This window comes from Phodopus roborovskii, unplaced genomic scaffold (assembly GCF_943737965.1).
Source record: "Phodopus roborovskii unplaced genomic scaffold, PHOROB, whole genome shotgun sequence".
NCBI classification, from domain to species: Eukaryota; Metazoa; Chordata; class Mammalia; order Rodentia; family Cricetidae; genus Phodopus; species Phodopus roborovskii.
In genome coordinates, this window is record NW_026126588.1 from 7,687,501 (window position 1) to 7,705,155 (window position 17,655).

A 17,655-nucleotide genomic window follows, 5' to 3' on the forward strand; every position below is an offset into this window, starting at 1 on the left:
TTAGGCAAACATAAAAAAGCACATCTGTCGCACTAGCGTGTGAATTTGCTTATATCTTTAATAAATGGTAAAGCGATACATAAACGCCAAATGGTTGTTTCCAAAGTAAATCATTTTGCAGTTTGTTATCAGTATGTGTTTTATTTGAATTACTATTTTAATCTGTCAATTACCTAAAGCCACATAAAAATTTCTTGAACAAAACAGGCTGTGAATGGAAAAATGTTAAGGTATCTGATTGATACCTTCCATGCCCAGACATTCTTCCTCATAGGAGCTTCAAACACAGCACACAGAATTTATAACACAAAAGTCTCCTATTTAACTACAACTAATTAGATCAAGGATGAAAATCGACTTAAGTTACCTATAATGATAGTTTAAGACTCTCCTCATCTTGAAAAATAGAAGAAAAAAAAAAAGAAGAAGCCATGTACATCCTTATAATGCACCATGAGTAAAACTCCCCTGGGAATGCCTTCTTCCTTACGATGAAGCCTGAAAGTGAGTATGTGAAGGGAGAGTGTTGTGATCTTGGCTGTCATCACTCAAAACCTAGAGGTAAAAACAATTTTCACAGTTAACACTGCAGTTTCTAGATTAACAGAATTCCCTATACTTCAGAATCAGACAAGTGTGGTGATATCTTGCTTGTACAAATAAAGCCCATCTGAAGGTCAGAGAATGGAGCTTGCCACTAGCTAACCATAGAGGTCTGGGAGTCTGTACAGACAGACAGGGAGTGAGCTAGCTGGGCAGAAACAGGATATAAGCAGGTAGAGACAGGAACCATGCTCTGGTATGCTGAGATGCTAAGGAGGTAAGGTGTGGCAGTGGCTTGCTCCTTCTCTCTGATCTCTCAGAATTTTCCTCTATATTTGATTCCGGGTTTTTATTATCTAGACTAATTAAGAACTCAATTTACAGACCAGGAAGGGATACACATAACACACTGATTCCAACTTCCTGAATTTATAGATAAGAAAACTAAAACCAAGGGAAGAGTGAGTCAAACAATTGCATGCCTTGACTCCCAAACTCTACTTGGATATATGTATGTATGTATGTATGTATGTATGTATGTATGTATGTATGCTAAGATCTTTAAATGGTGATTACAGTCTTTCCTTTTGTGTTCAACCACATAACTATAAGTCAAAAATCACAAACACATGCTAGAATTTGAGTCAGATCTTCTAGGATATGCTTTTATTTTGATATTAATGATTCCTTGAGGAAACATTGCTTCTATATTTGGTGAATTATTACACTCTAAACTTATACCTACAGCTGCACATATAATAGAGATGATTCTTGACATACAATGGTATCATGTTCCAAATATCATAGTTGAAATAATTATATCTTAACCCAAAAATCCACTTATTATATCTAACCTAGCCAGCATCACACAGATTAGCCTGACTATTTAAATACATGTTCATAACAGGTATCTTAGTGAAAAGTTAGGCAATCCTAGAACAGAAAAGCTATTTTATAACACAATGTAATTTCTGGAATTGCATGTTCACCTTTTAAAAAACTGATGGTTGAGTCAGTACACATTTATAACATGTAAGTATCTGGGATATTTTGTTAATGTTTTTAAGATGGGTCAGGACTGGACAGATTGCTTAATGGTTAAAACCACTTGCTGTGTTTTTAGAGGACCTGAATCAGTTCCCAGCATCCACTTAGCAGCTCACAGTATCTTAAATTCCTATTCCAGGGTATCCAGTGCCCTCTGGCTTGCAAGCACAATACACATAAATAAATGTTGGCAAGCTCTCATACAAATGAAATAAAAACAAATCCATCTCAAAAATAATTACAGCGAAAGTGGGCCACAGGTCACTAGCGTGTGAAGGTTACATTTTGTAGGCTCCATGGATAATCAGATCTCAAATCCTGATTCTATCATTCACTAATGATGAAACATTCGGAATAGTAGCAAAATGTTCCCTGGATAATTTTCAATACTAAATGTAGCAAAAATAGGAAACTAAATCGTATTATACAATAGTAACCTAGATTTAATATAATCTCCTTTCCACAATTACATCTAAGACATTTACCAGAGATGGTTAAAGTTGTTGCATTTCCCTCTAGTAAGTTAAGGTAGTATTAGCTTAACCAAATCTCAATATAAGATTGTTTTTATTCTTTACATATAGATTTATCAAGGACTAAATCATTACCCTTGGCATGGCATACCTTTTAGCATGATGAAAGCAAAAAATAAATGTGTACCATTTGTGTAACACTAACATAATAAATGTCTATCCCTGAGTTTTCAAATTACATCAACCATGTTTAAAGAAATACAGGGAACTTTCTAAATTTTGCACCAAGTCTTTGGAAGAACCTTGGCTAAGTGTCAGCTCCCTATTATTTATCATTTATAAGATTCACTGAGAATATATAAGATGGCATTTCAAGTTATCACCTTTAAATTATATTTCCTAGTAGAGGTCCTTTGGAAGGAGAGAATAAAGTAATGTCAGTTATCAGGCTGCTCCCAAATGCCATAACAGGCCATCCACACACAACAGAGACTAGCCTGTCTTTATAATAATCATTCAGTGAGAACCATTTGAAACACACACCAAAAATTATTTCCTTGTACTGTTAGGAAAGCTTTGCTTTGTATCGCTCACTTCTTAAGTGAGCCCAGGAAAGAGGGAGATCTGTAAGATCTGTTGACATTGCTCAAGCTTTCTATTTAAAAACAATGCAACTCTTTCTAGCTTCTAAAAGATGACTGAGGCCTCTGAAATATGTGTGATGTTTCCTTTTTTCAGTCTTCCAACATCTGAGGTGAATAGTAAGTTCAGTAAGAGTTGAATATACATATTCTAGTTCTATCCTTTCTTTTTATAAGAAATAAGTCCATAAAAATCTTACAGGGCTGGGGCTGGAGGGATGGCTCAGCTTCTGAGAGTGCTGGCTGCTCTTACAGAGGAGCCAGGTTCAATTTCCAGAAGCCATCTTGTGGCTCATAAGTGTCTTTAACTCCAGTCTCAGGGTGTAGGACACTCTTTATCCAGCCTCCACACCCACTACACATACATAATACGCATACATGTGGGCAAAACACCCATATAAGATAAAAATAAAGGTTAATTATTTTAAAATCTTATACAGTCATTTCTTATTCCTTTTAAAAGAAATGACTATTTTAATATCAATCTTTTGTGTAAAGTATATTAAGGTATAATTATAGGACTTCAGAATTCCATTACCAAATCCCTTTATGCTTCTTTCTGAACATCTAGTAGAAAACCACTGCAAAGTATCTGTAAAAAGGCAATGAATTGTACGCATTATGGCAGCCACAGCACTCTGCTCTCACTGTGAGGAGCTACTGTGCCTTGAGCCTAAGTCATTCCTTGTGGTCCATTCTGAGTTGCATGGACTTCACAGTCAGGAAAGACTTAGCTAAAAGGATGATGTGACAGACTTTGATGATCTTACATGGGAGGCCTCAGCCTCCTTGAGGAGTGGATGACGGGTGGGGTGGAGGGCTGGTGGGGGGTATGGGAGGTTTGGAGGGAGAGGGAATTGGGATTGGTATATAAAATAAGATTGTTTTTAATTTAAATTTAAAAAATTAAGAAAAAAGAATACTTTCATGTTGCACTGTGTATCTGGAAGTTGAAGATATCCCCAAAGTGTCTGAAAAATAGGAATTGATTTTCTCTTCTAACCTTTTCACTCTTCAAGGTTTCTCACTAAGTCAATCAATTAGATGGCACACATGACCCTGAGTTGACTAAGGAAACATCTAGCAACCTGTGCCTGAAGGCCTCTTCCCGCTAGTGTTAATGGACACCTTAAAGAAGATCTCAACATTCACCAGAGAACATGCATGCATTCACCAGAGAGCATTGTCCCTGCATGCGTTCTCTGAAAGAACACTTGTAGAGCCACACTGTGGCTCCAGCAAGCAGATGGTGGGAATTCATAGATACAACAATTTGGGTATCCCAGATGAAGAAGGTTCATGCAGGCTTTCAGTGGCCCCTCCTATTCCCGTATTTGTGTTTTAAGGAGAGTTCATGGAGGACCTGACATGGTTAAGTATCTGGAGACACTGGAAGGCCTACATACCATTTGTCCCAATGCTCCCCAATTAGAGGGAAGGCTCAAATTGCCAACCAATGAAGCTCTGTGACTCTCTTTAGGAAGGGAAGTGAATTGCAGATTCAGCAAACAAATTCTGGAATTCCTAAGTAGTACTGGGGTTGAATGTGAAGTATTTGATATACTGGAGGATGAAAAGGTGTGTCAGGGATTAAAAGCATTCTCAAACTGGCCAACTGGTCCCCAGCTTAGAGGGGGCTTGTTTGATGACTGGGTACTATTGAGGAACCGAAAGGAAATAGTGAACCCCTGCCTTTACTATGAGAAGAAAGCTAATGAATGTTAAATGTGCTGCCCAACAGTCAACCACCCACCCCTGAGGTGGAAGACATTGCCCTATTGCTGAAGACACAATGTGTTTCAGAAACAGGATCCAGAAATCTCAGAGCTGGAGCTGAGCTGAATGCCTCCTCTCTGAGAACTAGTTCTCATGGTACTAGAAGGCACCAATCAAAGGAGAGAGGCCCAACAGCCCCACCCAGCTATGATGCCTATTAACCACATCAGTGACCAGCATGGCATGATAACCACAAGGGTATAGTAGTGACACACATACCTTGGCAGTAACCAATGGCTCTCTAACTGTAGTTAATGACCTGTTCAACAAGATGGATACCATGACTGACACTGAAAAATCTAGCTAAGTGATCATGCTAGTGAAATTGTGGCTATGGAGGATAATCTATAACCACTAATTTACTAAACCAGCTTAATATGGAACAACAATCTATAATCTATAAATCTATAAACATTGGTCCTTTTATCCACAGATAAGTGTAGACATCACCTCTCATCAATGAAAATTTTCTTTGCAACATATGAAAACCACTACAGAAATCCACAGCCAATCACAATGCAGAATTGTGGAACGCAGCCCCAATGGATTCCTCTACCAAACACTGCCATACCTAAGGCACTAGTGACATTTTGGAATGGGGACAAAAAGACTGTAAGATCCAGAAGATCAAAGACTTTGCTGAGAGATTGTGTCTCCTAGTAATATCAAGAGCTATACGATAAAATCTCACCAACATAACCACCCAAGTGTGAGATGAATAAGGACACCAACAAACATGCTGAACTATACAGGGAAATACAACACAAAGCCTCACCCCTACACAAAGAACTACAGGCAACTGAGAAAAGCTGGGAGCAGAAGATGTAGCTCTCCCCAGGGGAAGGGACATGAATTGATTGTCCAGTGCAAATAAGTCACATCTGAAAACGTACGTGCAAGTAACACTATATTGTAGAAACATATAGATATATGCAATTGCGCATATACATGCAACAACAATTGACAAGAAAAAAAGCCATACATTTGAAGAAAAGTCAGGAGAGGTATCTGAGAGGGTCGGGAGAGGAAAGGGAAGGAGAAGTGTAATCAACATCAAAATATAAACTTTTTTCAGTTTTTTTCTTCTTTTAATTAATTAGATTTGCCATGTATTTTACATCCCAAGCACAGTTTCCCGTGATCCACTCCTCCTATGTCTCTGTTCAGAGAGAGGCAGCTCTCCCATAGGAGTCAACAAAGCATGGCATATCAAGTTGAATTAGGACTAAGCTCCTCCCTGTGGATTAAGGCTGGGCAAGGCAACCCAGCATGGGGAATAAGTTTCCAAATGCCAGCTCAAATGTTAGGGGCAGGCCCTGATAGCACTGCTAGGAGACCCACAAACAGACCAAGCTACACAGCTGTCACACACGTGTAGAATGTGAGGTTCAGTTCATTAGTTTGCTTCTCTGTTGCTGTGATAAAACAGACTAAAACAACCCAGGGAAGGAAAGTGTTTATTACAGCTTACAGGTTATAGTCTACCAGGGCAAGAACTCAAGGAAAGAACCTGGAGTGAGGAACTGGCTCAGGAAGCATGAAGAATTCTGCCACTGGCCTCATTTCTATGGCTTACCCAACCTACTTCCATATAGAACCCAGGACCTCCTGCCAAAGGTGATATTGCCCACAGTGACCTGGGCTCTTGCACATCAATCATTATTCGAGGAAATGCCCTACAGACATGTCCACAGGCCAACCTCATATAGGTAATTCCTCAACTGAGGTACCTTCTTCAAAGGTGAGTTTGGGGAGAGTTGACAAAAACTAACCCGCACACCCAGGAAGACAGTTCTTGAAACCTGAGGATGTCTTTTTGAATTCTAAATTGTATCATTAGTTCATTAGCGTGATTTAGGGTCAACTTTAAAAGCCGATGAAGGCCGGAGAGATAGTTCTGCCAGCAAAGTACTTACAGCATGGGTATGATGACTGAGTCTGAGTCCCATCTCCAGCACCCATGAGAAAAACAGTAATAAGTGGGCTGGGCAGATGGCTCAATGGTTAACAACACTCGCTGTTCTTCTAGAGGACCTGTGTTCAATTCACAGCAACAATATGGTGGCTCACAACCATCTGTAATGGGATTTGATTTCCTCTTCTGGTGTGCATGAAGTCAGTTCATTCATATACATAAAATTAACAATATAATAATAATATATGATAATAATAATAAACAGGTGAGGCTTGTAATCCCAGTGTTGGGGAAGTGAATACAGGAGTTCTGGGAATAGCAGCTAAACAGTCTAGGTTACTTGGAGAGTCTTAAGCAATAAGAGAACCCCTCTCGAGCCAATATTGGTTTGAAGATAAAGTTGAACACAAAGAAAGGTTGAGGGAACTACAAGACTGCTCCCAACCAACAATCTCAGCTCCCGTGGAAAGGCTATCATAAATGCCCTTCCCGGAGAGTGAGATCAACAACTAACTTCTCCATGGAGTCCTCAACTAATGCCTGTTGAAAACAGGAGCAAACACCCATACATAAACACTGAGTCAAACTAGAACCCAGAAGCAGATGGAGAGGACAAGACCATGCGGTAGAAGTACATAGAGACAGCTTGCCTGAACAAGGAGGAGCTAAGGGCCACTAGACTGATAGCTGGGAAGCCAACAGGGGACTGACTCGGACCCCCCTGAATATGGGTCTCAGCCAGAAGGTCTGAGCAGTCTAAGAGACCTCAGACAGTGGAGCCAGGATGTATCCCTGGTGCACAAAAGGACTTTGCAAACATATCCCCCATGGAGGGATAACTGCCTTATTCTAGAGATAGGAGAGAAGCCCTAGTCCCTACTTCATAGGACCTGTCAGATCTACATGACCCCAACTGGATGGCATTCCCCTACATATGGTATTGTGGTGGGGGGTTGGGAGGGGAGGGGGTTTAGAGTGCATTGGAGAGGGCAGAGAGGGCAAAAGGGAGGGAAGGAGGGAGGGAGGGAGAGGGAACTGGGATCGACATGTAAAATAATAAATTAAAAAAAAAAAAAAAAAAAAAAAACGCTTTGACTCCAAAATTTAAGTTGAAGAACAAGTTACTGGGGAAAAGTATTTCTATTTTTGTTTCCACAGAAAATGAAAAGATGTGGATTCCTTCCAGACTAATGTGGTTTGATCACGCCAGACCACCTGAAACAGAGTACAAGCTGATCCTACATTCCAAACAGCTGGACAAAACAGCCCTACAGACTATAGCTAGGATATCTGAATCTTCTTCGAATCCCCCTAGACAGCGCCCCTTACCAGCAGGAAGTAGTTTGGAAAGAACGACGCCCAAATTCCCAAATATTGTGTATAAATGTTTGTTTTCATTTAATTGGACTTTGTTATATAAAATTAAATAAAAATAAATAAATAAATAAAAAAGAGAACCCCTCTCATAAAACAGGGTAGACAGTACCTGAGACACTGTCTTAAGTTTGCTACTGCTGTGATGAAATGCCATTACAAAGGCTACTTGGGGAGGAAAGTGTTTATCTCACACAAAATTCCGTAAAATAGCTCATCAAAACCAGTGAGGGCAAGAAGTCAAGGAGGGTAGGATCCTGGAGGCAGGTGCTGATGCAGAGGCCATGGAGGGGTGCTGCTTACTGGTTTGCTTCCCATGGCTTACCCAGACTGCTGTCTTATAAAAACCTGAACTACCAGCCCATCAGAAACAAAACCCACAATGGGCTGGGCCCTCCCCATCAATCACTAATTAAGAAAATGCCCCCACAGGCTTGCAGCTTGCCTATAGCCTGATCTTATAGATGGTGGTTTTGTTTGTGTGTGTGTTTGTTTGTTTGTTTGCAATTCAGGCTACCTCCTCTCTGATGACTCCAGACCATTTCAAGTTGACATAAAACTAACCAGGACAGGAGACACACCTGTGGTTCTCCCACAGTACACACACACACACACACACACACACACACACACACACACCAATGCGTCAAAGAGATTCATGGCAAATAATCTCCCACCCAACCTTGTTTTCAGCCACCTCAGATTACCTTCACTGTAGTTCTCTTCAAAATGCAAAATGGCATTTGCTCCAGTGCTTTGGTCTCAGAAATACCCAGGTTAGGAATCTCTGATTTGGTCTTGCTGTCTTTAAAATATTTTTCTTCTTTGAATTCCATTTGCCTTGTGTCCAAGGGAAGCAGACTTTGTGAAGATTAAATAGGATAGTGTCAGCAATGTCAGCACAGGATCCAATACATAGTACATGTTGATAGAAGGTAATTGCCCCTGTTGGTGCTACTAACAAGAAGACTCACTCTAATTAGGTACCCAACTCTAAGAACTCACACGTGTATGTTTAGAATCTTAACTGTGATGCTAGCACTACCCATCATGCAGAAGCAATTTAATAACTTATCTTAGATTAAGAAGGGTTTCAATGTAAGTGTTGCTTTCCAATATATTTAAAACAGTAATAAGGATGGTATAATGTGACCTACTTTGAGACACATATCATTGCTAACTGAATTAAATGCCACAATTGCATTTGTATCAGAGAGTGACATTTCACAGAATTCAGTATTTACATTAATATTCTTATTACATAAACATAAATAACATGCAGTTTAGTGCACAGATCTCTTAATTTATCAAAACTTTGCATAGCTTCTAAAAATGACAGCATATTTAACTAATTTTCTAAAGAACACCACACTATGTTATCAATTCAGCAACCAAGAGACACTGTTAGGAGTAACTATGGCAACTACATTGGAGCCCCACAATCTCTACACTTAAGAGTGGACATTATGAGAGGAGGCATGAGAAGAGATCAATGCCACAGACCACAGACACACTCATGGTTGCTTCATAACCTGGGTTGCTGTATGTGGTTAATACAAGATAAAGTAAGGATGCCTGACAAGTCCGTACCTACTTGAGAGGAGAGACATGTCAGAATGGAACTGAAAACTCTTAAGAGATTATGCTACAGTTCCCACCACCACCGTATGAAAAAAACATACCTGACCTTCTCTTACTAGAGAGAGAAAATTAATTTTCACCAACAAATTATAACCCACCAATAAAATGCAATAGTTCAGTAAAAACATATTTTAACAAGCCTATGTATGTTAACAATATTTACTTAGTAACATAATTGATGCTCTGAGGATTGTAATTTGTTAAATTCTATTTGTAAAAGCATAGCACCAATATGCAAGCTTGAGTAGCCTCAGATTATTGAGGATATTTAATGAAGACTTAATCCATGGCAATGTTTTTGATTTTTTGTTTTGTTTTGTTTTTGTGTTCTCTCTCTGAATCCATTTGATTGTAGTATCTTGTAATCATAAAAAAGGAAAGGATCCTTAAGGTCAGTACCCTGAAAGCATTTTTGATAGAGAAATGAAATTCTTTTAAGAGGACTAACTGTGATTACCCCAAACAGACCAATACCATACCCATAAAATACTTTGCACCATCACATGCCTACTTACACAACAAAAAGCTTTTATTATGACTTAATAAAATTATGATACATAATGTGCCTATCAGGTGTACTATATCTCAGAAATTAGTGAGTCCCTGCATATGAGGGTGCATTTCTTGAAGTAGTTGAGCAAGACCAAGAGAGACATAATTGTATGGACTGTTTCTGTGTGTGTCAACTGGAGCCAGATCTTTTCAGTGTTAGCATATCCGAAAGATAATAAATGGGTGTACACCCTGAGGCTTCCCCTGCCTGAATGGCAGAAAGAAAAGCAAAATTGCTGTGGCAAATTACTTTACTAGTTCTTTCTTGTCTGTGTGGAGTTTGGAAGAGACTAGGAATAATGGATAATTCAGAATGAAACTAACTTAGTAACATGTGCAAAATACCTACTCGTGCACTTAGTTCTGAAATATTAATTTAATTCCATCTGTTGTCTCTTGTTTTACTCTGGTTTTGTTTGAAACAGTGTTCCAGTCTCTAGCCCAGGTAAGCCTAGAATTCTCTCTGTAGGCAAGGATGCCCTGCTGTACTTACAGGGATGGGACAAGCGTATTACTTGACTTCAAAGTGAGAATTTGTGAAGAGAAACTTTCAGATTTCAATAGGAAAGTCAATGGATTAATAATATTATCTTAAATGTTTTAAGCAGTGAACTAACCTTTAAAATGATGAATGTGTATAGGGGAAATCTCACATTTTCAATTTTAGATTTTCATCAATTACAAATCCTGCTCCATTGCTTGACTTGAAAACTTGTCTCTGATTCGCTTCTGTTTCTTAGGTGCTGGGAGACAGGCTGAGCCTTGAGGGTCTGATGCTGATAGCTGTCAATCTGTTAGGCCAACCTGGAAATGGGGAAGGGGAAAAAAGAGGATAACAAGAGGAAGGGGGAGGCAGATACGTGATTGTGCCTGCTCATACATAAGTAGGAGAGGTGTAACGCAGGGTCAGGTCCTAGACATGTACTCAGCAGAAATGGACCAGTGTCAGGAAAAACGCATATACCTCTCCAACATAGTAAAATTGGGGATTTTCCTCTTATTCTGCCTAGTTACTTCTCAGTTAACTACATCATTACCCAAGCCTGCTTCAGACCTCAACCCATTTTTCTTGTCAATTCATAACCACAAACATCTCTGCTATCTCCATGTCCTCCAGAGTTAGACATGTATGGGAAGTTTTATGTGCTAGGTTTTGATCAATGGAGATACTAGAAAGAGCAGCTAAACAGGTAGGATATAAAAGTCCTAAATTCAGTCAATACTGTCAATAAGAGTCCTTTACTCTGAGGAACATACTCAACATGACATTTTTTTTATAACTTTGATAAAAATACATAAATGAAAAGTAGCAAAACTTAAAACCTGGGCTGGAGAGATGGCACTTGCTTCACGAGGATGAGGACCAGGGTCAGGTCTTCAACATGAAAATAAAAGCCAGGTGTGGTGGTGTGCACACCTGTAATCCCAGTGTGGTGGGGTTGGGCTGAGGAAACACAGTCATCACTGCAGCTTGCTGGACACTGGCAGTGGTAGACACTGCCTCAACGCAATCAGGCAAAGAATGCCAGAGGGGAAAGATGCCTCTGCCCTCATCCTTCACACACATACACACATGTACACTCGCACATGCACATGCAAATGGTCTCAGCATGCATATCGGCACATACAGAAAAAGATTTGATTACAATTAAAATCGACATATTTCCCCATCTTTGCCAATTAAGTCAGTCAAGAGAATGTCAGTTCTAGCACGCAAGCTATTGCTGATAAACTATTTTCTGCCCAACATGGGGATCCACATTCTCTTAATTTCAAGTAGAGACAATTCAGAGTGAAAATAGGTAGGAGGAAATTTCCTTTCGTAAGTGTGAAAGAATACATTTAAGGCATTACTATGCTTACTATATGAAAACATATTTTTAGAATTTATGTAGTAGCAGGTTTTATAAATGTTGAACACTGTCATTCTGAGGTTTTTCTCCTAGAAAAGGTAAGTCACTGGATTCCAGAATTACCAGAAAAGTTGGTACCTTACCATTATTCATAATTAGAGTTATCAATACATAGTTGGCCTTTTCTTGTTTACTATTTGAAAATTGGCTACTCTTACTTATAAATATAAAAGCCTACAAACAGCCTGCATCTCAAGAATACATAAATGTGCAGATGGAAATTAGAGTTTAATCATGTCATTTGGAATGTCTCAGTATAGTGGAGTTCTCCAGAGCATCAGAGCAAACAAGATGTATATTAACATACGTACAGAGATTTACTTTAAGAAATTGCTCACAGGGCCAGAGCGGCTTGCAGATTCTGTTTGATTAGAGAGGCTGGAGGCTGGAGTCCCAGGAAAGAGCTGCAACTCCAGTGAAGACAGTATGCTGGCAGACTTCTTTCTTGCTTCAGGGACCTTAGTCTTTGTCCTGTGCTGGTTTTTAACTAATTGGACCATCCTTGAAATGTTACCCACCATGATCTACTTATTCAAAGTCCACTCATGTAGCTGATGATCTCATCTTAAAAAGTGCCATCACCGAAGCATCAAGAATGATGTTTGGCCAAATATTTAGGAAAACTGGTCCAGTTAAATTAGTCAGTAACTGACCAACACAGCACTATTATTTTAACTAGTTCTTTAATGATGAGGGAAATGATTCTACAAGCAAGTTATTTTATCCCAACCCACGGGCTAAAGAAAATGTCACTCCAGTTGCAACATCAAGTCCTGAATACTTAGCATACTCAGATCGCATGATTAGAAAGCCAGCAAAACATAGAGTCACAAACACACTACTGGTTTACTTTTGGCATCTTTGGTTTTGTTTCGTTGTTTTGTTTTATTGGATGGTTAGTTGGTTTTTGCTCTGTGTGTGTGTGTGTGTGTGTGTATGTGTGTGCGCACGCGCGCATGCATGCACACGTGCTATGCATTCATATTCACACATGTGTGTAGGTGCATATACACATGTGTGCAAGTGTGGCTGAAGGCCTGGGGTTGACATTAGGTATCTTCCTAAATTGCTCTCTACCTTATACCAATATTATAAAGCGAGGTCTTGAACTGACCATGTGCTTACCATTTTAGCCAGTCTGCCCAGTCGGCTTGCTCCAACCCTGGAATTGCAGATACACTCCTGTGCCTGCTAGAATTTCATGTGGCTTCTGGGATCCAAACTTGGGACCTCACAGTTACACAGCTATCAATTCACCTGATACACTAGCTCCTCAGACTCTTCCTGATTTTTAAACAGTTAGTTGACCATTAAAGAAAAATATATAAGGCCAATTAGATGTCCCTGTCTACCCATCCGGTGAGAGGAAGATTACAGAAGCTGGGAACAGGACTTTCCACAGCTTTTTCATCCATCCCACAAATACACCAATCCTTAGTGTTGTTTAATCATTCTTCCTTTAGCACTAAGTGTGGAGTCAGTGTAGAGTCAATTTAAATGCTGCATTATTGTTGTAGTATCTGTTCTCCAGCATAGAGCAGAGAAATTTATGAGGGAAAGCAGCCCTCAAAAAAAGAAAATCAGGAAAATTTATTAACAATAAAAATTTAATATGAATATAGACCATAACTTAATAACTACAATAGTTCCAAATGATGGGTATAAATTAATATAGATCTCAAAAATTCATTGTGTTTACAGCTTTGTCTTCTAGGAGTTCATAAAAATGTATCACATCTGCTTGCATGTCTGCACAAGGACACTCTAGAATATTCCAAACATGCTTGGATACTCAACCCAAGAAACACGGCTCCACATTGGTTATTGGTTGAAAAGATAAATGGAATGATGAGGTCTCAAGTGCATTGCAGTGTCCGTTTAGTTAAAATGCATATATGTTTGAGTGAGCATGCATCTTATTATAACAATAGAAACTCCAATTATGACTTCTTTGAGAATTTAGGACACAATAATGTATAATAGTTATAGTAATAATGATATGGACTAATAAGATAGAATAGAAGATGAATATGAAGAGAAAAAGGCAAGTTCAAAGAGCAATATATCCAGTGGCCAGCAAAAAGGGATTTGTAATAATCTAGCCTAGAGGAAACAGAGGTAGAGATGAGCTTCTGGGAGCTGATGTAATGACATCGATGACCAAAGCTGAACTTTAACAGAAATAAATTACGTGCTGCTTCTCCCTAGTCAAATCCAAAGCCTACAGGTTTAGTAGCCATGAGCTTAGCAGCAGGCTTCAAAACATAAAAAGGGATTCGGGGAAACATCAAAGAACAACAGGGTTCCTTAAAACATGACTGTAGTGTCTAATTCAACTAGAGTGGAGGCTACCTTGTGAAATGATGTGCCCTAACAGCTAGTCTGTGTGACACTTAAACTTCAAGTTGAGAAACTAGTAGAGTTGTCAGAATGCCCAAAAAAGAAACTTGAATGTGTGAGTAAATGTGGAAAAGCATCACCATGTATTTAAGTACATTACTTGTGTTCAGGCGGCACTATGGGATGAAACCACAGAGAAATGTTAAGAGGTTGATCAAAATTTTCAGCACTATACTTTCTATAGTTCAATGAAATTATGAGAATATGTTGAGTGGCTAAGGAGGTATTTTTCTCATGTCCTTTGCACATGGAAGAGCCATGATGTACGTGGTTGTCTTTTTGTGACTGGTTCTTGGCAATGTGGTATTAGCCAAAACAATGCTTCTTCTAAATGGCGAAGAGCAAATGCATGTTCCATGGCTTCTCTCACATTTGTTCACTGAAAGCAGATGATTCTCAAGCCCCAGGGTCACAAACTGTTGAGCACCCGAGCCCCAGAATTGGTTAAGGAAAGGAACTCCCCCTTCTCCACCAGCCACTCACACTTGTATTAGGTTGTCATGTTTTCAAGGAACTAAGGGTTTATGAATTAACTAAAAGGCCCTGGAATCTCAATTCTCTCTAATAGGCCTCAGAGCACCTGAGGTCTCTGTAGTCATGAAATGTCACTGTAACTCAGGGTCCTGAACATGAGGAGTTGAAAAGTTATGAAATGGTAAAGAACAACTATTACAAATTAGGCTGCTGTTGAATATTTGTCTTAAGCTTTCTGGATCTGTTGAAATCTGAACACCTGATTATATAAAAGAATCCACATTTTGGATTATGCTGACTTCACTACAGAATAACTTTCTGTCAATATTGTTGTTGTGCCAACAATGCCTCCAGACAGGTACAGGAGTCCTACAAGGTTGATAGAAGAGCTGTATTTTCAACTCAGGCACATACATGAAGCTCTCTGTAGCTATTCAGAGATAATTATTTTAAAGAAATACTTTCCCTCCACGTGATAATTTTTACATCATTATGCAAATATTTCAACAAGATATGAGGATATTTCTGTATCTGTCATGTTCAAAAGTTTTAACAAACAACATAACATGAGTGAGAGACAAGAAGATCTTATATACATGTAGAATGAACTTCCCTCAGTAAACAAGGGCTGAATGACAAAGTAAAAATATGAATTACTAAATAGGAAAATCATAAAAGCGATTAAGAGATAGATATTATATGATTGACATAAAATGGCTTCAGTGAAACAATATGAAGTTGACTCAAACATAATTATCTCTAATTCTTTGTAATGAGGATCATCATTTTCAAGTCAGTGTTAAAGCAGGATATTATATACAGATGTTTTAAAAATGTTTCTTGGGTGGGTAGATTCACTAGAAAGGACACAACAGGGCTTGAAAGATGGCTCACTAGGTAAAGGTACTTGATGCCAAGCCAGTGGCCTCAATTTGATTCCCAGGACCTACATGGTATAAGCAGAGAACTGACTTCAATAAGTTGTTCTGGGACCTCCACATATGTATCATGGTGTGCACCTGTCTGCACACAGGCAGACACACACACAGACACACACACACCACTACCACCACCACCACCGCCAAATACAAATTATAATGAGTAAAATAGCTTTAAACTTTTAAGATTTATTTTTATTTTTACTTCTGTGTGTACACATGAATGCAGGTGCCCTTGGAGGAGGGAGGCAGCAGACACCCTAGAAGTGGAGCTCTTGTGAGCTGCCCATTGTAGGTGGTGGAGTGCTAAGTCATCTCCAGATAAACTAACGACTGTTTTTAAAGCATGTGTGCTGGGATGTAACCCAGTGGTAGAGGGCTACCAACGCGTCCAAACTCGAGTGCCACGAAACTGGAAAAGAAAGGGAACCTTTTGTGAAACTGTGTCCGAATAAGATCCAGGTTGCACTGCTGTGAGGGTGTGAAAGTCACTGGCTATGCAGCGGGGAGGAACTGAGATAGCACTCAGAAGAAACTGGCTTCTGAAGATGGTAGCTGGATCCATTAGGGCAGATACCTCAAAAACAAACAGCAGAGCTTCATGAATAAGATTAAGTTTCAATAATACATTTTCAATCAATGAATTTAAGTGGCTGTGATGAAAAGGGATAAGGCTCTGTATAACAAAATGTGTCTCTGGTGCCCAGGATTGTCTAAAATGGTGAAGAAGGAATATCTCCTAGAGCAGTAACACTTGTTGAATGGTGAGCATAATAGCTTTTATAAAGTTCCTATGGCCAGAGAGATGACTCCATTGCTAAAAGTACTTGCCCCACAATGTAAGGACCTGAGTTGGATCCCCAGTACTCACCTAAAAATCTGGGTATAGCATACAACTTCTGAAATCCCAGCACTGGGGACACAAAGACAGGAGGACCCTTCTGAGTTGTTGGCTAAGCAATATAGTTGAATCAGTAACATCAAGACTCCCCAAGAAGCCCTGTCTCAAACATTAAAGTGGAGGGAACTTGAGGAAGGCATCCAATGTAAACATCTGATTTCCACATGCATGTTCCCACAAATGCACATGTATACCTAAACCCACATATGCACGTACACAGAAGTGTGTGTGTGTGTGTGTGTGTGTGTGTGTGTGTGTGTGTGTGTGTGTGTGTACACAAAGAGTTCAGGGCTATCTTTGACTACATGCTGAGTTTGAGGCCTCTCTGTCTCTGTCCCTCTGTCTGTCTGTCTGTCTGTCTCTCTCTCTCTCTCTGACACACACACACACACACACACACACACACACACACACACACTGCACCAAGCTTTTGTTCTGAAGAGACAGAAGTATCTCTGGGCATTCCAAGTGAATCAAGAAGAAGCTCTTGGAAGGGGGGGTTGGGAGGGGCGTTGTAGGCCTAAGCTGACTGCATGCAGAGCAATCGCTACAGAGGATGCTCATTGTGTTAGAGAGACGGAGGGGAAATTGGGGCATGGAATGATGTCCCTAATGTGGTAGCTTAAGAGCCTGAAATGTCCTACATATTCTCAGTTGGTTATTATAAACAAAGGCAAGGCATTTGGGAACTTTGACAACATTATGAGGAAGATGGGCAGTAATCCCAGTAGTGATCGGAAGAATTAATGACTCCCAGTATTTTAAATTGCTTTCCTTTTTTTCAAATATGGGAAAAGAAATTGGAATGACTATCAATATTAACACCATACTTTGAATAATTACACCTAAAATTTGACATTTTACATGTTACAAATGACAAGTGAGTAATTTTGGATTGTCTTTAGTCACTAAATATGACATTTTACATGTACTATATTGTGGATCAACTTAATAAGGGGTAAGAAATGTCAATCACTATATTGACATTTCTGTAGAGGTTTTATAATTTACAGTACTTTATTAAAGGTACTCACACTCCCTGAATAGCTGAGCATGACCTTGAATTC